This window comes from Euprymna scolopes, chromosome 2 (assembly GCF_053919585.1).
Source record: "Euprymna scolopes isolate OS-2025 chromosome 2, ASM5391958v1, whole genome shotgun sequence".
In the NCBI taxonomy this organism is placed as follows: Eukaryota; Metazoa; Mollusca; class Cephalopoda; order Sepiida; family Sepiolidae; genus Euprymna; species Euprymna scolopes.
Genome location: NC_136483.1, coordinates 96,856,644 through 96,879,894, shown reverse-complemented (window position 1 = coordinate 96,879,894; position 23,251 = coordinate 96,856,644). Strand labels below are relative to the sequence as shown.

General features: G+C 35.3%; 1 pseudogene; it reads right to left on the bottom strand.

The window, feature by feature from the left end:
- Positions 1-12,119: 12,119 nt before the first annotated feature.
- LOC145243343 (U2 spliceosomal RNA) lies at positions 12,120-12,225 on the bottom strand (annotated as a pseudogene).
- Positions 12,226-23,251: the final 11,026 nt, after the last annotated feature.

Here is a 23,251-nt window from a genome sequence, read left to right as displayed (position 1 = left end):
TTTTTAACATTTGATTGTATGGGGCCGTATACCAAATTATAGTTCTTTTTCTTCTATTTTTAATTTTATTATAGTAATTGGTGTTTTGTTGCTTATATTTGATATCGCTATGTTTGTATCCACTATTTTTAGGGCTGTTTCGTAGATATTGGTTGACCTGTTAAATACATTTTCATTGCTTGAGTTATTACTGAGTCTACTTACGATCGAGTTAGGAATGTGTTTTATAATTGATGGTCGGTGATTGGACTTAGGGTTTACGTAAATTGGAGTAGCGTTATCTTTTAAGTATGGTTCATATGTGTTGTTATCTAAATTTAACGTGACGTCCAGGAAGTTTTTTTTTTATTTTTATGTTAGCTGATACGTCTGCTTTTAGGCCTAATTTTTTCATTTCCTTGTGTATGATTTTCTTAAAGCTTTCTCCCTCGACTTTGTTGGAGTTTTTTTATTATAGCCAGCCCGTCATCTCTATATAGGCCGATATCCGTAGTATCGAATATGCTTGCGATTATATATAGAAGAATACTCCCACAAGATCTGATGCCTCTGCAGAATCCCTGGCACCCATCGCCAAATGAAAATAATTTTTCATTTTAGTTTTTATCCATTGGTTATTGTTATTTATTAGAACTGATTTTCTACATTTTTTAATGATGTTGATTTCTTCCGAGGATATATCAGCGTATGCCTCGGCAATTTCTAGGGCAATGTTAAAACGTTCTTTGGATATCGAGGGATAAAAGTCTATGATGTCAACCTGTATAAACGTACTTTTATCTTTGTTTTCTATATTTTTAAACCAGGTGATTGCTTCGGTAGTATTTGCCCACTGGTTTAGTTCTAGGTCTGGTTTGATTTGTTTGTTTACTCTAGAAAGTATTGTTTTGCTAATTCTACCTATTTCTGGTTTAGTTGGGTTTATCAGGCGGGTGTTGGGATTATTATTAAAGTCCCATTTGTGGTCTTTAAGCAGAATGTATGTCTCTCTAGGTTTCAATTTGCACATATTTCGCTAATTTTTAATTTATCGGTAATTTGTTTACTTTCAGTATTTATTATATCTATGTAATCGCATTCGTTTGTGTCTAGTTTTTTGTAGTTTTTGTAATGTTTTCTGTGAATAGTTTGTTATATTCTTGCTTATCTATTTCATAGAATTTTCTGGTTTTATCTTCTTTTACAAAGATTTTATTAGAGTTGTTTATGTTTCTAACGATTTTGTGTAGTTTCCGTTGGAAATTGTTAGGTTTATTGTGGAATTCTAAGTTTTAAATTACGTTTAAAAGGTCATTTTCAAAGTTTATCAGAATGTCTACTGTTTTCGCATTTGTAAGGGTGTTAAAACCATAGGATTGTTTTTTGTTTACGTTTTCATTTTTAAGGGAGAAATTTGCTCGCCATCGCAATCGGCGTATTAGTTCATCTGTTTTTGTTGGATTAATTTAATAATATAGCTATGCTTGCTGGGTGTGGGGATGTTTTTTAACGATGTTTCGAAATTTACTCTTTCCATATCTATTTTTAATGTGGTGAAATAAATTCTTTTGAGAGTGCTCGAATCTTTCAGGAGCTAAGTATAACTGCTTCATTTACTCACATAAAATTAATATACGAAAGTATAGATTTATGCGTAAACTTTAAGTATTTACTTCAAAAGTGCCCAATACGTAGGTAGAGCTATTTAGTAATTTATGAAATATATATGGCGATTAAGCTACACTGAATATTCGGTGTTTCATCCACTCTAGGATTCCTCAGGCTTATGCGACAATTCTGTAGTTGTTTATCGTTTTTATATGGTCCTCTTCTATTGAGGATTTAATTAGCCAATCAGCTTTGTAGAGAGGCATACATTCTGCTTAAAAGAGCTTTCTAGAGAGGCGTACATTCTGCTTAAAGACCACAAAGAAGACTTTAATAATAATCCCAGCACTCGCCTGATAATCCTAACTAAACCAGACATAGGTAGAATTAGCAAAACAATACTGATATTGCTGATTTTCAGATCATTTGAAACCATAGCAGCAAGTTTTAGTATTCCAATCAGTCAAGGTAAGAATGTTGGGATATATATATATATATATATATATATATATATATATATTTATATATATATATATATATATATATATATATATTGAAAAAGGTCCCTTTCTCTCGAAATTAATCAAAGTTCCATACCACACACGGGCTTTACATACACCGGACATACCAGAAACTTGTTTATAAATAATTATACATTGAGGTTAGGAAAGATAGACGAATAAGGGCTAGACACTCATCTACTCAAGCGTACCTGTCTACATTTATTTGTTTTTCTTTCTTTACTTTCATAATTCCGGTCTTTCGCCGCATTGTCTTTGGCTTTTAAAAAAATATTCTATATATTTCTTTACCAAAAATGCTTCAAGCAAACTACTACCTACCCTTATATATATATATATATATATATATATATATATATATATATATATACATTGAGAAGCCGACAGCGCCATGCAACTAGAATTAGGGATGTTGCGTATGTCTTATCTCTTTTGCAGTTATTGAAGCAGTGTGTGCCCGCTGTGTGTTAGTTGCCTGAGTGCAGCCACGTTCACCTAAAACAATACTATTTACGACTGACATTCTGTCGTTTTATCATTTCTTCTGCCCATCTTTATTCTTTAACTCTCATTATCACAACCCAAGCCTTACGGCGATAGCGCAGCAAGCTGGAAGATTAGAACGCTGGAAGCCTTCAGACCGGTACTGCGCAGATGCGGAGGCTCAAATATGTTCGCTTCCTGATGACATTGTCGTGTCACTCGAGTTCGGCACTTGAACTAGTGACTGGACTGGCTTATTTAGGATCATCGCTGCCCACCTCACATGAAGGAGCACCTAGAAAAAGTAAGATCATCCCCACTCTGCTGCAGAGTTGAGTATATTTGTGCAATTACACGGTACATCATTTACTTTAATTATCAATGTTAAGTCGCTCTATCTGATGAATACGCCCCTTAATATATCGCCATTAAAATACCATACGGACAAGTTGAAGCACCGGGCACTTTGGAAATAAGATGTTGAGCAAATATTTTTCGGAGAACAGCGATTGAATTCCTGTTCGTATGGGCTGTTGTTACATCCTACTAAAACCACAAACCTCGCATTTGAATTCGACTTCATTTTTAACTCAGGCAGAAAAAATATATCGCTTATCTGGTTGTAACGTTCTGAGTTAACACACAGGAACTTGTCCGAATTATCTTCAAATAGTAAGATCAAAACAGTTCAGTTTCTCCTAGAAGCACATCTTATTCTAACTTTTCGCTATGTAGTGACTTTTCATGGAGTTCTTAAATAAATTCTCCAACCCAATAATCACAATTATCTTTATTACCTCTTTAATCCAGATGAAAATGGGCTACATCACTCATTAAAAATAGGGTTATTTGTTTTAAAAAGTCAGCCGCTACTTCTTATCCGATACTGAAGCTTTTGCGGTGTATCTAATCTGTATGGATGGAAGTAAATCTCTTCATGTAATATACGCGTTGTTTATCAAACACTAACTCCAAGTCCGACAAAATGTTTCTAACCAGATCGCTGTGGACATCTGAGAATATCTTCTCGAACGCTCTCAACATTATATGGCGTTATTATTGTGCTTTTTTTCTGTAGTGTGCCTTCTGTTTGAAATTTTGTCGCTTTTAGGAATTGCCGAGAAGTCGACTTGAAACGCCGACGGAATTCTCTCTGAAAATATATGACGGACTCTTAGTTTTCACGTTGCTCTCGTATACAAAAAAAAACCTTTTGTTTAATTTTCCATATTATAAACTTTTATCTGAAACAAACAAAATAATAGATTCTCTCTTCTATAATAATACTTTACTAACGATCTTTCTCTAGAAAGTTCCGCCGATTCCTGTGCAAATCTTCCGTATTCACCATCTCAAACTGATAATGCAAGTATACGCACATTCCCCAACCGTTTTATAAAGTGATAGACTCTCCTCTTTGAGCAACTCTTTCATCAAGGTAGGAGCAAGTATTTTCTCTTTTAGTTTTAATCCTCTCACTAGACTCTAAATCACCGGTTCTTTTATTCACAGTAATAGCTAGCTCAAGACACTAGTTCGTTGCTCCACTTATTTAATGCATAAGTGTCAGACATATTACGTTGGGCAACGTATACACAATAAGGAACGCCCCGTTCCAATTTTGATTTGAACAGAATGACCGAAATGGCAAATGGACAAACAGCTTACTATTAGAACCAGTAGATTACATGGCAGAATATTAAGAATGCCCGTTGTCCTTTAATTTCCTTTTAAAGTAAACCCTCTTTCTTTATTTGACGTTATTAGTTGCACGATCCAGCGAAAACTAGAAGCTAACTTTAACACATTCACACATAAGAAGGGGATTTTCTACAAAGGCCTCGCCTCTATAGAGACAACAGACCAGCGTGTAGTTAAATCATGTATAGTTGTGGCTTTTCACAAATTAGGATATGATTTGGAGTTCTGTAAAAATCTACATATTTACTTTAGCAATTTATTTGAAATCATATCAAAAGAATTGGCGTGTTTTCGCCTAATTTAGTTTAATTTTTGCTAATGCACGTGGCCCTGCCTGCTTGGTTTACATGACATGACAAGCTTAATGCCCACAGAGTGAATATAGTTCCTTCGACAGAAAAACTTTCACGTGGCATGTTAACGACCTTCACGCGATGCCTTCTGTAAGTTCCCAATATATTTGTAGAAAGCATCCTAACCAAAAAGATATCCAATGCACAAATTTAAAACAAAAGTATTATCTGATTCATGGGAAATTAATGAAGGATTCGTCACAATAAACACTGAAAAGGTCATCAATTTTTTACTTGATTTCCACAAGCTGCATGGTAAGACAGGCGTAAGTTTTAAATGGGAGGGAGTAATATTCACTAGAGGGCACTGTTTGTTCAAAATTAGTTGACATTATCTAGTAAGTCAACATTCTCAACAGGCAACAATCAATCTTTTCTAAAGAAGGTGTTAATACCTGTAAAGGTGCAGCGCCTAGGTACATAATTGTAATCAGGAAATGAGAGTTCTAATGATTCAGGATATACTTTAGGTTGAAAATTAGATCTAAAAGCGATCTTCAACTGATATAATAAATTAATGGTACCAAGCAAGCAAGATGCATGACCTACTCGTAGATCCCAACTTATTAGATTAGTTTATTGTTTCATCTACCTGGCAGTACAAAGGTACAGTTTATACCTATGATACACTAGAGCAGGCGTTCTTATTTTCCCTCGCGGCAACTGAAAGAAGGAAAATCTACTACTTTGTTAAAATGAAAATTATTAATTCACAGGAATATATATATATATATATATATATATATATATATATATATATATATATATATATATATATATATATATATATAATGCGTATGAAATGATTATTTCACTCTCCGCGTGTTTCTTTGGCTTTTCCGTATAAAAAAAGCAATGAGGTCTGATCAATGCAGAGGGAAACACTCGTCACATCAGACAATTGCTATTCATTTGGACACTACCCTTTTTAAGGGAAGCTAGTTTTCCCCAACAATATTATTACATTTTTGACGTCAATTTTACGACTTCTGAGACTCTCCATTAAAGTGCCTCCGATAATTCCAGCCCAAATCATTATCCCAGCACCACCTTGTTTGTACCTTAAACACTGATAACAATATCGCCCATCTAGGAACCATACCTTGCTCCAGCCATCTGGGTCATCAAGAGTGACACGCACTTCATCCGTGAACAAAATTTTGGAAAAATCCGTTTTCATGTTGTCCTCTGTCCATTTCAATCGGGTTTATATGTGATGTTTCTTTAATGGAGGTTTTGCCACAGGCTTAAGTGAATTTGACACTTATTTCAGAAGGCGACATCGAGTACTTTTTGAGAGATTCTTCAATCCAGCTTGGACAAAGACTTCTCGACTTGTCTGCCCAGTGTTCTTAATAACGTCCCGTTTTATTTGGAGTAGAGAACGGCGTGAAACAACTCTAGATTTATTTTTATCAGCTCTCTTACGTACCTTTGTAGGGTCCTTGACAAAGTTCTTCACAGTTTGATGGTGCCCTCCCATCATTTTTTATATTCCAAGGGTACTTTTACCTTTTGCTAACTATTCTGTAATAGTACTCTTTTCAGCACTACTCAAACCAACTTTACGACCCATTTTATTGGCGAAAAAATTTGACATATCTCAAACACTGTGGATTCAGCGATTACGATGGCAAGTTGTTTACATTGCGCGTAACAGTACGAAAATTTCACAGCACGTGCAGTTCAGCATTGCCAAGGTTTCCGAAGCTTTTGATACGAAACTACCGGTAAGTTTCTGAAACTGGTAAAAAAAATGTTATATCGTTAATAATTTGACACGCAGTGTATATGACTTTTAAAAATGTAGGAGCCGATGTGTTGACAAACAAATATGTATTGACTACAGATTTGATGATCTCTCCAGAAAAGCATTTTGATAGTTTTAAAAGTGGTATGGTTAGATTTGTTTGTTTAAGACGTTATACGGTTTGGTTGGGAATTCGCAAGCCAATGAAATAATGAGTGAGACACGCTAAAATGGCACAGCTTTTAAAACCAGGAACACTTTCAGCAATTATTCAATTATTAGTCTCCCGACAAAAGCAAGATGACCTGTAAATTCACCCTCGTCCGTTCGTCTGTCCGCACTTTTCTCAATAACTACGCCTTGGAATTTTTGGAAATTTTGCACAACCATGGAACATGTTATGCGTAAATGTTAATAGAACGGATTCTCCGGAAAATTCCAGTTGCCCACATAGGACTGTCTTTTGGTTTAAAATGGCTAAAATTGACACTGTTGTGCATATTAAAAAGTTGATTCCTTGGATTTTTATAAAACTTTCTGAAAAGTTGTAACTAACTGATTTCTATATAATTTTGTTTTTCTAGACTTCGTGGTAATTATTAGGTGTACACCATGGGGTCTTTTAGGGCTAATAAATAACAATAATAATAAATAACACTCAATTTTTGAGACTATTTTACCATATTTGTCCAAAATTTTCTGTGTATATGTCTATTTAGCAGTTTTTGCCTCGTGCTGAAATAAAAATTTAAATATGCCAAGCCTTGAACTCTTTTGGGGTAAATGGGGGGGAGCAATTGATGGACTAAATCATTTATATTTTGCATGGTACAACACTAAAATTTGCATAGGTTAAGGCCTTAAACTGCACTGTTTGTTTATTTTCACCAGGATTTGACGTCTCCTGGGGGGTTGGCGGCTAAATTAAGTGAGGGGGGGGGCTATGCTGGACTTACACATTTTGTTATGCTTCGTTCACGGTGCATCACGAAGTGCGATGCATGCTTCACTTGTTCATTTGTAAATTACTTCATTGGTTTTGCCCTAATACTTAGGGTTAGTAAGTATAAGTGAAATATCTTCTATCGTACTCAGCTTAAAGTTATTGGCTGACAACCGTGTAGATTTTTCAAGGTTAGTATACATTAAGTCTAAAAAAAAAAACACCATTTTTCAACGCCTTTTTTTTTACACAGGAATCAATGTCCGGGGCCACTCGAGGATAAGGGTTAATGGGTATACATTAGTCAATGTGATTATAGTGTAGTAAATATAAGTAGTGGGAATTTAGTAAATTAGATGACTTAGGGGGACGGCTCATCGAGAACTTGTTTACATTGGACTTGAAAACAAACAGATTGTAGCAGGCAATCGGAAGAGATTTCCACTGCACTGTTTGTTAACTTTCACCAGGATTTGACGTCCCCTGAAGATTTTTGGAGCTAAATGGGAGGGCAAATGCTTGAACTTACTGGGCCAGGCATGCTTCAATAGTTTTTTCTTCTAATTTCTGTTGTTACCCATTTCTCGAGAAAAAATATTTCACGTCCTATCTCGTTGACATTTTTATCAAAATCAACCCCGATGTGTATGCGAGGTTGACGCGTATATACAGCGTGCGTAAGATATTTGATGACACTTATATTTATTTATAATTTAAATTAAAATATACTAATTAATGTTTTTATTTGTTTTCAGAAGATTCAATGGCAGATACTACTATAAATAATGATATGAAAATATACGCCATAATAGTGTTTATAAAAGACGCACACGAGATTGGATGTATAACAAATGTATAATCATGTCACATCAAAATTATGGTCGCCTAAATCAGCAGACCTTAATTGTTTAGATGATTACATATAGGGTGCCGTTGATAAGAAACATAATAAGTCTTTTATAACACTAAATCCTTCCTAATGGAAGCAGTAGCCTGAGCAATGGAGTACATGAATAAAGACTACTTTATAAAAGCTTCCAGTCGCTTTCGAACTTCAATTTAGTCAGTGACAGAAAACGTAGAAATAGATATACCTTATAAAACATATATTAATATTATATTTATTTATTCATTTTTGTTACATGAGTGTGTAAGTGTCAACGCTTTAACACTTTCATTTTCAGATTTTTTTTCTAAAAGTGTCTCAAGCGATTTCAAACACGTTTCGCACTCTGTATAAGTTAGTCACAGGTTAAAGCATTGTATATAAATATGAAAATATGTCGAGGGAGAGAAAGGGAGGCGGAGAGAAAGAGAAAGATATAGAGAGAGCTATATATTACTCTATTACAATTCAATGATGCGTATAAGCAATAAATACGCAATTCATTTCTAAATGATTTTAAATGATCAAAGGTTGTTGCTACGTGATTAGTGGATTTTTTAATAAATTTGAACACGATACAAGTGTTGACTGTTTGTGTCGCTCACAATATCTTCTCCAGTTTACACGCATCTAGAGCATTGAAGATCGATCCCACTAACATATATATTGCCCAAGCACATCCCCTCCGATTAATTTGTCATGTATATTTCACTTTTTTTACATATGAATCTCACTTATACTGGATCAGAGACGACTCGAGGATAAGTCTTAAGAGTGTATAGTAGTCAATTGGACAATATCATAATCGTCAGTAATGGACATTCGGTAAATTTGTTTACTTAAGTGGAACGGCTCATCGAGAACTTGTTTACGTTGGGCTTGAAGACAATCAGATTCTAGTCTGCTGGAAAGGAAAACGGAAGACAGCTCCACAGGTGTGCAGTTCTAAGAAAGAATCTTTGTTCATGGAACCTACGTTTAGGTTTAGGCGCAAATAAAGAGTGGGGAGATTATTGATGGTGTTTTCAGCTAGACGAGTGTTTCTTATTTTGGATTGAATGTAGCTTTATATGCTCTGTTACGTCGGTGTCCTTTTACTGTAATGTAGTATTGGACACCCACTTTGTGACTCTTTATAGTTGCAGGAATTTCGCCAGCCTCTGCATAAAGATTTTGACTGGGGAGTTTCTACAAGCGCCGAGTGCTATCGCATTTCAAATATTAGGTCTGCTACGTCGTATTTGAGCGAATTATTCCAATTTATATCGAACAGGTGTACTGGAAGACTTACAACCGTGCTAAGTAAGTACAAATTTTTATATAAATTCTCGGACAAAACAAAAATGATTTTAAAAATAATAATTCATATTGATATGGTAACCGTCCTTTTAGAAGATGGCTATTCTTGTGGTTCCTTTTATACTATTTTCCTTTTCCAGTTTTTTTTTTTGTTATTTTTACTTCTTTTTAACTATTCTCCTCTTGTACTTCTTTGTCTCTCTCTGTCTATTTCTCTCTTTCTAAATTCCTTTGCTTTTCGACATCCCTACTATGTTCTCGCTCTGTCTCACTCTCCTCTCTATTTCTGTTTTTTTTAATTCTTTCCATCTTTCTATTTCCTCGCGTACTCTCCTATATTTATCTCCCTCTTCCGCTCTTTTCTGTTTGTGCTTCTCCACTCTTCTGCTGTTTTCTTTTTAACACTCCTTTTATTTACAGTTCCTTCTTTTATTGATCTAACACAATTATCTTATCTATTAAGCCTCTATTATTCTGCCCCCGCCATCTTTCTAGTTTTATCTCGATTCTATTATTCCCTCTTCATTTTTGGCTCTTTAACCCCCCTCCCCTCTTTCATTTTCCTACACTTTCGTACATCTCTCATACAATTCTCCTCTCTTTTGGTCCCACTTTTTTTTACTAACTGCTTTTTATATTGCTCCGATTTTCGCTACTGATATCGCGCGCTTCCCCTTTCTCGCATTTCTTTTTTTTATTTCTCTCTCTCTCTCCTTTTCCTGCTCTTCGGCTTTAAGCTTTCTCTTGCCCGCCTTCTATTCCTCGCTACCTCTCTTTCTTTCTAGCTCGAGGATTAAAACTGCTTTTATTTTTCCTCTGTTTTACTCTTCTGCACTTTAGCCCACTCACTCATTCGTCTACTCTGATTTTCTACAATTTCTCTCGTATGTTGGTCTCGTTTTCGCTTCTAATATCGCACACACTCCGGCCTTTTGGCTCTCTTCCCAAACTATATCTCTCTCTATGTGTGTATCTTTCTCTTTCTCTCTCGCCCTTTTTCTCTCCCGCTGTCTTTCTCTGCCTTGTCTAGTGATAACAGTCAGAGGTGTAAAGCATGTGAAAATCAAAGTTAATCAAATAACGAAATCGATCAATCAATCGAACGATTGATTGATAAGATTGTCGAAGAAGTGAATCGAACGTTTAAGTCCGTGTCGTAACATATGTAACACTTCGCTAACTTCTGACGAGTTTCATTTTCTTTTATAATTACTTTAACACATCAAAAGGCCAATTCAAGAATCATGCGCCTTTGCAGCGAAACTAAAACTGGCGATTTACTGCGAAATATAAATCATCGAATAAATGACTTCGTTTTAGCAAGTTACCTAAGACGAACCTAATGCGCTCGTTTACACTGTAATATTGTTGCAACTAGAACTTTGTGAAACTATAATCATTATGTTACTAAAACTTGTGTGGTTGTTAGATGGCGTCGAGCAAAAAAAAAACTATGGAAAACAAGATGTTAGAGTGGTGGTTGAATAGAGAATAGAGAAAGCAATAGAAGAAGTAGAAAAGATTAATACAAGATGATGGCTTTATAAATAACTTAAATATATATGAAACAGAAAATCAACATAAGTAAAAATACAAGAATCGCAAGGAGAATGATGCCAAAGGTGCATGACGTAAAGCAGAAAGAGCGAGGTTACATCAATGGAATTATAAAATTTGAATGGTCAGTAAGGTTTAATGACTAGCAGATGAATATACCGGGTTGAAGTTCATTACCAGGTGGCGCTGATTAGAATACACCCCCTCACACACATGCACGCGCAGAAACATTCTCTCACACATATATATTTCGGGGTTTTTTGCGGATTGCCGGATTTAAGTTACGCCATGATGAAAAGAAGACTTATTTTTTTATCATTCATCCTTACAATTAAAAAAACGTAAAGTCAATCGATCGATTTCGCCATTACTCATCACATGCTATATTGAGAGATTTTATTAAGGGACAAATAAAAATGGCGTTATTCTAGCTACACCTTTTGTTGATCAAATTAAAACGTAAGGCATTTAAATGAAAAACTAGTTTGTCTTGAAATTTACTGCTAGAGTTTTTAAATTAATTTTCTTAGTTTTAAAATTGACTGCTTTCGCTTTTAAATTTACTGTTTAACTTTTAAATTGATTACCTGTTTTTTATTGAATGCGATAGTTTTTAAATTGAATGCGTTAGTTTTTAATCTGAATTTGTTATTTTGAAAGGTGTGCATAGAATAAAGTAAATATCCCAGAGACTAGTCAGGTCTAAACATTACAGACACCCGCAACAAGGTCAATAGCCATTAGTCGTGTGAGCTCGTGTAATGAATGAATGCGTGAATGTAGGATGACATGGAATTCTTAAGGATAAACAAAAATGACCGAAAAATCGGCTAAAATGACTTAAATAAATAAAAAGTAAATGTCTTAGAATTACTTTAATGCATTTAAGGATTAATTGAATGGCCTTAAGAATGATTTGAATGCTTAAATGATGACTGGAATCCTTCAAAAACAACTTTAATGATCTGGAGTATGACTTGAATGGCTTTGAGACTGACTGGTTGTAAAGTTGGTGATCATTTTACATTAAATAATTACAGAAAAGTGATCCCCAACTTTTTATCACAAAGTTACAAACATAAGTACATCATGTAGTAAGAACAGATACTACACTTTGATCTTGGCGAAAAGGCCAAGAAAAGTGTATTTATTTGCTCCCCCACCGAGCAAATTGGGCACAAGCCCGATTTTAAAAGTGAGGAGTGGAGGGGAAATGGGGACACACTCCCCGGGGAGTAGAGGAGCTGGATAGTGGCAATTGGTATTAAGGGTTGCCCCTACATTGACCAAGGTCTTATATGTGACGATGCCCCCGCATATGGTCCTCGTTTGCAGTATCTGCCGGAACAGATACTACACTTTGATATTGGCCAAAAGTATTTATTTGGTCCCCCACCGATCAAATTAGGCACAAGGCCGATTTTTAATGTAAGGAGTTAAGGGAAATAGGGGCCAACTCCCCGAGGAGTAGGGGAGCTGGATAGAAGGGTTGCCCCCACATTGACCAAGGTCTTATATGTGGGGTTGGTATTTATTTTCTCCCCCAACCGGGCAAATTAGGTACAAAGCCGATTTTTAATGTGAGAAGTGTAGGGGAAATGGGGATCAACTCCCCGGGGTGTATGGGAAGCTGGATTGTTACAATTGGTATGAAGGGTTGCCCCTACATTGAGCAAAGACCATATGTGGGGCTGCCCCCACTTATGGTCTTTGCATGCAGTATCTGTCGGAACAGATATTATACTTTGATCTTGGCCAAATGACCAAGAAAAAGGTATTTATTTTCTCCCCCACCGAGTAAATAAGGCACAACGCCGATTTTTAATGTGAGGAGTGAGGGTAAATGGGGACCAACTCCCTGGGGAGTAGGGGAGCTTGAGAGTGACAATTGATAGGAAGGGTTGCCCCTACATTGACCAAGGTCCTTTATGTGGCGTTGCCCCAAATATGGTATTTGCTTGCAGTATCGGCCGGAACAGATGTATTTATTTGCTTTCCCATTGAGCAAAATAGGCACAAGACCGTTTTTTATGTGGAGAGAGAAGGAGGGGGAAAAGGGGATCAGTTCCTGAGAGGTGGGAAATGGGAGCTGGATAGTAACTCTTGGTCTGTAAGGTGATGCCTATATTGACCAAGGTCTGAAATGTGGGGCTACCCCCACATATGGTCTTTGCCAGCAGTATCTGCCGGAACAGATACTACACTCTGATCTTCATATTTAATTTATTTCGTTTAAAAAAAATATTATAATTAAAAAAAATTCCAATATAAAATTAACAAATTAAAAAAGTAAAATCTCTAAAAGACAAAACAAATTTAGGCCCTTATAAGATCTGGAGATGTTGCAGGGCCTTTGTAACTAAATAAAAATTGGAGTCTTTGGCGAGTTTACTCTTGACTGGCAACATTTACCACAATACCTCATTCACTCTGTGGACTCTAAACTAACTAATGAAAACCCCAGCGTTTTTGCAAAAAGGATATATATATGCAATTTCTGTATGTGTGTGTGTGTGTGAGAGTGCATTTAAAAAATAAATAAAGTGTGTGTGTGTGTGTGTGTGGGTGGGTGTGTGTGTGTGTGTGTGTGGGGGTGTGCGTGTGTGCGTGAAAAAAGTTCAACTCAATGGAAAATAAAAAGTTCTTGAATTTGGAAGAAAAACAGTTCGTGTTGGGGAGTAGGAAATCTAGAAAAAAAAAACCCTAGTGCATTGTTAGTAAGGTCCCTCCCTGAGCTAATCTAGAAAGTTAGATCACCTACTGTTTTCCGGGGCACCGTAAACAAGCGGAGATATCCCTAATGGGGACTGGGAAGAATGCATATCGGGTGTAGGGAGTAAAATAAATAGATTGTTAAAAACAAACAAAAAAAGGGGAATATATTAGGCGGCAACCTTCGAGTAGGGGTTGACCAGGGGGTGATAAAACAAAAAGATAGGGAGGTAGTGGTAGGGTAGCCTCGGAAGGTTCTAGAATGCCAAAAAAAAACCCAAAAAAACAATCGGGGGACGGGATCTCATATGTACCACCAGTCAAGAGTCTCTTTACTTTTTATTTGTCTAACCTAGCGGGATGGGCTCCGTAGGACCCAGTACCGCATGTGCCATGCCTATGTTGGTAACACGAATTCAAACTTGGCGCCTCGTCGGATGCACAAGCTAGCGTCATGCACCCACCTCTTGTCAAAGACCACTCGAGGCAACCTCTTCCAATCGCATCTGATCTTTACTTTATGCAAATGTTTAAAGTAGACGATTAGATCCCGATCCGGAACAGATATCCCTTCGCGGGCTCGCTTGAGACGTGTGATCCATATGACCATCCTCGCTACTGCTAGTATCGCTAGAAACTCCATTTTTTTTCTCCCTAGGCAGCGGCGGATAAATGATCCCCACAAAATATGATTCGTCGAGTTCAAGCCAGCGCTTGCCATCGATGCGAGCTGGTACCTCATTGACGTACCCTAGGAGGGTCGTGAGCCTGCTGCAGCGGAAACAGGCATGACCGGCTGTTTCTCTCATGTCTTCGTCGCAGCGCAGGCAGTAGACCCGGATTTCTTCATTGTAAAGGTTGAGTTCCTCAAGGAGGGGCAGTGCGTTCCGGACAAGTCACCAGGTAAGGGGAAATTCCGAATTTGTAAGAAAGTCCCGTCCCGGCGCCTGACTCCACTGGAAGCCGACCTCCTTCAACAACATCCGCGTCCGTTTCACTAGCGGTTCCTTTTTGCTACACCTCATTAGCTCCCGATAAAGCCTGTTCCTAGACTGTTCGAGGACACTGGTCCCTGGCGACGCTCTAAGTGCGGACCGGCATTCGGCGTCGAATGTTTGTTCTCCCCTCGGTTAAAGCACGGCGGAGACCGAGCGGTCAGGTGCGAGATTGGAAAACGAGCTTTCAACCGCAGTGACCCATGGAACGTCTACGTTCAACGAACGGCTCAAGAAGGTCAACCTCTCTGTTTGACACAGGAGATCGGGCAGCCCTAAGCCTCCCTCGCTCGGATTTAAAATACAGACCTCTCTGCAAACATAATGCTTACCCTCGTTCCACAAGGCCGTTTTTTTAATGTGGAGAAAGAGGGAGGGTGAGGAAGAAGGGGGACCAGTTCCCGATGGGTGGGAAATGGGAGCTGGATAGTTACAATGGATATGAAGCGTTGTCCCTACATTGACCAAGGTCTTATATGTGGGGTTTACCCCACATATGGTCTTTGCTTGCAGTATCTGCCGGAACAGATACTACACTTTGATCTTGGCCAAAAGTCCAAGAAAAGCGGTATTTATTGCTCCCCCACCGAGCAAATTAGGCACAAGGCCGATTTTAATGTGAGGAGTGAAGGGGAAATGGGGGCCAACTACCCGGGGAGTAGGGGAGATGGATAGTGAGAAATTGGTATGAAGGGTTGCCCCTAAATTGACACAGGTCTTATATGTGAGGTTGTATTTATTTGCTCCCCCACCGATCAAATTACGCACAAGACCGATTTTTAATGTGAGGAGTGAAGGGGAAATGGGGAACAACTCCCCGGGGGTTAGGGGTGCTGGATAGTGACAATTGGTATGAAGGGTTGTCCCTACATTGACCAAGGTCTTATATGGGGGGGTTTCCCCCACATATGGTCTTTGCTTGCAGTATCTGCCGGACAGATACTACACTTTGATCTTGGCAAAAAGTCCAAGAAAAGCGGTATTTATTTGCTCCCCCACCGAACAAATTATGCACAAGGCCGATTTTTAATGTGAGGAGTGAAAGGGAAATGGGGACCAACTCCCCGGGGAGTAGGGGAGCTGGATAGTTACAGTTTGATCTTGGCCAAACGGTCAAGAAATGCTTAAAAAGCTAAGAACAGCATTTTAAGAACATACTTTTTATCTTAACCAAAAGGGTCAAGCATAAAAGTGTTACGGATAGACCGACAGACCGACCGACCGACGGCGTGACTTGTAGAGTCGCTTGCACGCGACTAAAAAAAGGGTTGTTTCAAACGGAACGAGATATTTAATAGATACTGCCACTAAGCACGATTCGAGATGGAAAATTGAAACAATTATAAAATTCGTAACATACATAATAATTTTAAGCAAAATGTTGGTTATATAAAGAATATATAATTACGTTAGAATGTTCGTTGTTCTGAATGCCCCATTGCAAATTTTACCATGTATATGTTGTCTGACTCTTCAATCTCAACGTGAACAGACCATATAGTTGGTAATCTAACCACGTTTTAATTGGTAGATTACATTAATATTATGGTTTTGGTTGAAGAAATTGTCTTTAACAAAAATACAATAATAACGTTTTGTAAAAAAAAAACAAAAAAAAAGTACATTTAAACTAAATATAATGTTCACCTAATTTTCAATGAATTTCTGACTTAATTACCTTACCAATGCAAACGATTATAAATTAGACATCTAGCCTCCGTATTCGGTTTTATTGAAATTCCGATTCCAACTAATCGTCCCAAAACGAATATATATATATATATATATATATATATATATATATATATATGTGTGTGTGTGTGTGTGTGTGTGTGTGCGTGTGTATATATATATATATATATAATATATATACACACACACATATATATATAATTATATATATAAACATACACACATATATATTATATATGTATGTATGTTTATATATATAATTATATATACATATATATGTATGCATATATAGTTATATATAAATATATATATACACACACATATATATATATATATATATACATATATATATATATATATGCCATAATCACGTTGACACACAGGTTCTCGTTAGATTACCGATGTTAGGAAATAATGAGCCTGACCAGTTCCAGACGGGTGACCATTTGGTAGTGTTCTCGTAAGGACATCTTCGGGAGATTCATGAAGAGTAAGGCATTGCTCATCGGATAAACACTGGATTAGACCTCTCAGCTTCACTAAAAAGATGCTTGTAGACACGGAGTGTTCAATTTGACAGCTGGAGTGCGGAATGATAGCGCAGTGGTAGAGACGTTGACTGCAGGTTGAATTACTTGCTTGTCTACAATACAGTATAGTCTGTGGATGACTATATATATATATATATATATATATATATATATATATATATATATATATATATATATATATATATATATATATATATATATATATATATATAGTGTTATAATGGAATAATTCCAGGAGTAAATCCGGGTATGAGAGCTCAATGTGGTAAACAGAGCAATAATATAAAAATATAACACGGAGCAACTATGTAATTATGTAATTTCCGTGTTATATATATATATATATATATATATATATATATATATATATATATATATATATATATATTCGTGTTGGGACGATTAGTTCGAATCGGAATCGAGGAATCGAAAAATTTGGAACTTTTAGGGGTATCGGAATCGGTATGGGAATTGGACAAATTTGTGACTATTTTCTGATGCCAAAATCGATTCTTTTAATTGACGTTTTTATTTGATTTTCTATGAAGAAAAATATCCTACCTCTGATAGTACTAAAATAGTAAAATAATGAATATTTATTAATTTTAAACTATTAGTAAAACTAAAACCGGCAGACCATGTCCCCCCCCCATTTGTATTTTTACGTTTAACAAAAGATCTGTACATTTAACATATGTTGTTATGGCAATCAGAAAATTATAAAAACTTTATATGATAAATATTTAGATATTTTTAAAGAATCGGAATTGGAACCGCAATGCGTAATTGTATCGAAAACCAGAATTTTATACGGAATCGGTAATTGTATCGAAATTTGGAAATAAATATTGGAATCGTTCCATCCCTTATATATATACATATATATATATATATATATATATATATATATATATATATATATATATATATAACATAAGTCTTGTCAGAACTACAGCAAGTACTACTTATGTGAAAAGTACTTTCCGGGTGAATTCATATTGGTAAAGAAGGCTAAGTAGATGACTAAACAGAGCAGAGGTTAATAATGACTGTTTAAGATCAATGGATGATCACCAAGGCTGATGATATACGAGATAAGTTATTCCAGCAAGGACAAGTACAGGATCTGCCACAGCGATGTAGAGAGTGTGAGCCACACGACATTCAGTTGTAATTTTGTACTATGAACGGCTACTAAACAATGCGGCACAATGGAGTGTGTAAATATAGCATGTATACTATTTAATAGTTACAAAATGAATATTTACATTTACAATTTTACACAAAGAATGATTCCACAATAACTTAAGGATTATTTTTTAAACATATCACCAGGAGTATGAATGACATTCGTAAAGCGATGAACAATGGCTGTGCATGGACACATTAAAATAGCTTTTTAAAATGAAGATCATTCGAAAAGTAAAGTCTCCTGTTAATACAGAGTACAAATATGAATATCTACAACGACGAAACAGGTACCTTTTAAACTAGCGACCGTTTAGGCTCCTGGAAATATTTTCTACATATTCACCCCTATTTTACGTGCACGTTTGCCGGCAATTCATAGACACATCTTTGCTTCTGACGCTCGTTCATGTCAGGATTATCTTTTTAGGCTCTCACAACGCCAATATCTGTAAAAGTGATAGAAAATTTTCAGATCGTGAATGCATAAGTTCATTCATCATAGTTTAAATACTCTATGATCCTTTCAGGCGAAATAAAAATTAGAAAGTGTTACTTTTGGAAATTTCTAGTAGCTTATGATTATTTTTTAAATTACATTTTCCTTACAATAATTTACGTCAAAAATAATAAAGTTTACTATCCAGTGATGTAGGGGAAGAGCAAAAAGGATAGTGCATGGGAATAATTTGAATAGATTATTGATAAAGTTGGAAATAGTAATATATAAAAAGGATCCCATGAGTCTTTGAATGGCTATGTATATTAACATTAAGATCTTTTTCCAGGCGGTGCGCAATCACCAACCACACCTCTACTGAGTCAACATTGTTACATACAAGTAGTAACTTGTAATTAATATATATATATACACATATATATACAGATATATATATATATATATATATATATATATATATATATATATATATATATATATAAAGAAGGACACAAAGAATATTAATATACATTGAACCTAAAGACTTGCAAAATTGTTGCAGGCTTTCACAAAAGAGAATGTTTTAAATTTTTAAATGAAATATACTAGAACATTTACATAGATATACATACTGATCTGATTGAAGTTGTTTAGAACTTGATAAAATATTAAATTTATTGAATATTTTTTTGATTCTTATCAAATTATATATATATATATATATAATTAGACAGTACATTACAATTTCCAAAAATGTATTGTTCAACACGATACAAAAAATATATATAATTAGCAAATTATCAATCCATTAACAATAATCTACGAACACACATATACTGAGGCCTCCCTTCACGTCAGCGTAGCTTAACTGTTTCTAGTATTCAAACCTAGAAACAGTCAAGATACACTGATGAGAGTTAAGACCTCGAAACACCTGTGTTCTTATAATACGGTTTGACAAGTAATATCATGCATAAATGAATATCTTTTTATTTCTTTGCGTGCAAACATAGAGGATTTCCTAAGGAAAAAAGATTTCCTATGATCGTAAAGGTTGTAAACGCTATTTACCGTATTATCGTGTAAAAATCCACAAAAAATCCACACACACACACACACACATATATATATATATATATATATATATATATACATATATATATATATATATATATATATATAAAGGTATATTTCGCTAAACAAATAGGATAAAAAGTGCTCAAAACGTTAGAGCTAAATATGTATTTTATTATTTCTATCTAGTTAATCCACATGAGGATGAAATAATAAAAAACAACGTATATATCTATATCTGTATCTGTATCTATCTATCTATCTATCTATCTATCTATCTATCTAAGGCGAGCACCGTGTGGAAAAAATAAATGTATGGATTCCGGGATTGTAGATTATATTCTATTGCAGTGGTCTATTGATTTGAGCTATGCACTGGTAATTAAATGATTGCGCATTCGATGCTGGGTTTTAGATGAGTGTTTCTATAGTCACACTAAAGAGCTGTAATGCAGCGACACTATCTATGGATCAAATTCATATGCATATTTGGCAATGAAATTCTATTTCCAATTAAAACGTGACAGACGGCAAACCTCAGTCTTTTTATTACCTTTTCTATTTTAGTTTATCCGTCCCGTTTTAATTGTAAATAGAAATTGTGACCGATAATATTCAAATGCCCTCGATATATCTTTATAATAAACTAGACCACCCGTGACCCGTTGGGTCAGTACGTTATATTAGCTATGGAATTCATGTATGAGCGTGACACTTGTGGCATAAAGAAAATAGTTTTTTTTTACATAACAGAAGCATTTCTATGAAAGTATATTAAAATGAAAAAAGAATATAGATAGATTTCTATGAGTCGTTCTGTTTATTATAATTGTTATTTTTTTTTAAATTACAGTTACTGAATTATAAGTGGTTGGTCATACTTATAGGTAAATATGCACTGAACAGGTATCATAATCCTTATTATAGTTAAATTCAAATTTTGATATATCATCTTTTAAATGAAATTGTTAGTTGAAAGTACAGAATAATAAAAAAAAAACACTCTCCACATGTTAATAATGGCTTTTTAAATAGAAAATGAAAATAAAATGTAACTTTTTCATTTAATTTAAGCAAACATTCAGTACCCATTGTGTAAAGGAAAACACTATTTAATGTAATAGAAATGTGTGCATTTACCGATTCAGCTTTCCGTTTGGAAATGTAAGCAGACGACTTTAAAAAACATGGGAAGAAGAAAAAGAAATTTTTTTGTAATAACGCCCTCTAGTAAAAAGGTCTGCATTAGTTAAGGGGGGTAACTCTATCCAGTTTTACATCGCTGCCTTTTTCTCTCTCTCACACATACACGTAACTATTTCTCGCGTACGTAACGAAAACAGAGGGAGTAGGAGTGTTGAAATCTATTAGAGGGAAAGTGAGAGGTGTTTTCTTTCCATAAATTGTATAGGGTAATATTTCATATTATCAATAGATTCATAGATAAATAGATTTTATAATATATATTATAATTATCTATGAATCTATGTATTATTTGTATATATAAATAACTATTTGATCAAATTAAATTAAATTGTTTGTATTAAAAGCGATATAAAAATTCCGGAATTGGAATAACGGATTGCAGACGTTGCTATTAACGCATGCGCAACCGGATGTTGAAAACCGGAAATCTGATTGCAAACATACAAGATCCATAGACTTTTAGTATTATATAGATAATATCTGATTGTTAAATGTGCAGAAATGCAACCAATAAAATACTAAACAAGTGAATAATGTTCACATAATTATTGAAGTTATAAACATGTAGGGTCCTGTACTGCGATGCGATGTTATTTCTGACTTATCGATACTTTATTGTGGGTGATTTACTGAGCTCTAATCTAGTTGACCCCCCCCGTAAAACGTTAGCAATAAATACTCGCCTAGCTGAAACAACCGCCAACAACCTCTCTTACTGCTTATTTATGGTTACAACTAAACAAAAATTCCATAAGCAGAGTGACTTTTTTTTACCTAAAACTATCAGTCGGTGGAATGAAATACCTAGTGTCTGCTTCCCAACTGAATATAACATTGCTGTCTTCAAGATTAATGTGAGTAGATTCTTCTTGGGTTTTCTATATAAATATACAGCTCAACCTAATTATCGATGTGACGTATCTTGTTTTCACCATCTACATAATGATTTACACTTATCCTTTAATGCATTGTAGGCCAGTATAAGTGATGACCAATCAAGTGAAAAAAAATCCTAGAACTTCGTCTAATAAAACAAACTTTATGCTAATCCTAGATCTTCGTCTAATAGACCAAAGTTTATGCACTATTAATGATACGCCCTCCCCAATGTCCAAAGAGTAGCAGTCACTGATGTGACATATCTTGTTTCACCATCTACACAAGGCTTAATACTTATCCTTGAATGTCTTGTAGGCCGGTATAAGTGGCTACCCCCAAGTGAAACAAAGCCCTAGAACTTCGTCTACTAAACCAAACCATGCCTTCTTTTAATTAAGGGTAACTCCATTCTTCTTTTTAGAACGCCTAATAATTCATCACATTATCATCTTTATTACATTATTCACAGTGGATTGAACCAAGTTACTAAAGAAGCGTGCTCTAAATTGTTTTAATCGTATAAATATTGTAATAGAAATTTTCATTGCTGAACGCCCAGATTAAAAAAGACGTATCTGTAGAAGTGATTTATGTTTGTTTTTTTTTGTTTTTTTGTTGTTGTTTTTCTCTTTGGTCTCCTTTTCTTTACAGACCTCTAAAAGATCACACGTAACCGCGATCCGTGAAACCACGTCTGCCGATCTCTCGTTCGCACTGAACTAATTAGGTATTACAAAAATGGCCGACGGTTGATCGGGCAAACATATTTAATTACGAGCGAAAATCTAGTGAGGATTGAATTTCCGCAACACGTTCGATAAATGCGGGAGGCGTGAACAGTCGAAAAGTGATAGGGAGAAGAAAAATCCAAAAGTTATAACGTAGAATGAAATCAATAAAAAAGCAAATAAATATGCAATCGATGCTGATTAATTACAGAAAAATATTCATTTATTTTTTGTAAAAAAACAAAAAAACTGGGGTAGTAGTCAGTGAATTGCGCATTTTAATTAGTACAATTTAAGAGAAAATAAACGTGAAAGTTTCGCGAGAGATTACCAAGTTGAACAAGTGTGATGTAAATAGAACGCTATTTTTTAGGTTATCAAGGCCAACCTCCACAAGAGGATAAAAGTAAATGATACTGTATTGATTCAGATAAAATATGAGGAAAACAATAGGGAGACTAACATTAATCAAAAGTGTGAACGGGTTTTAAAAATTAAACAGTGGACGTGAAATGGACAAAGTTGTAAACTGCAGGAAGCAGTCTTATAGCAATATGTTAAACAGAAACAAAAGAAGCCCTGTCTGTGAAAAATCTGTGTTACGTTAAGTTCCTGAGAAAGAAAGGGACATTTTTTATGTGATTAGCGAAACGAGTTTCTGCTGTGAATGTCTTATAATAAAGAAGATTAGAGCTCTGTCGATAGTG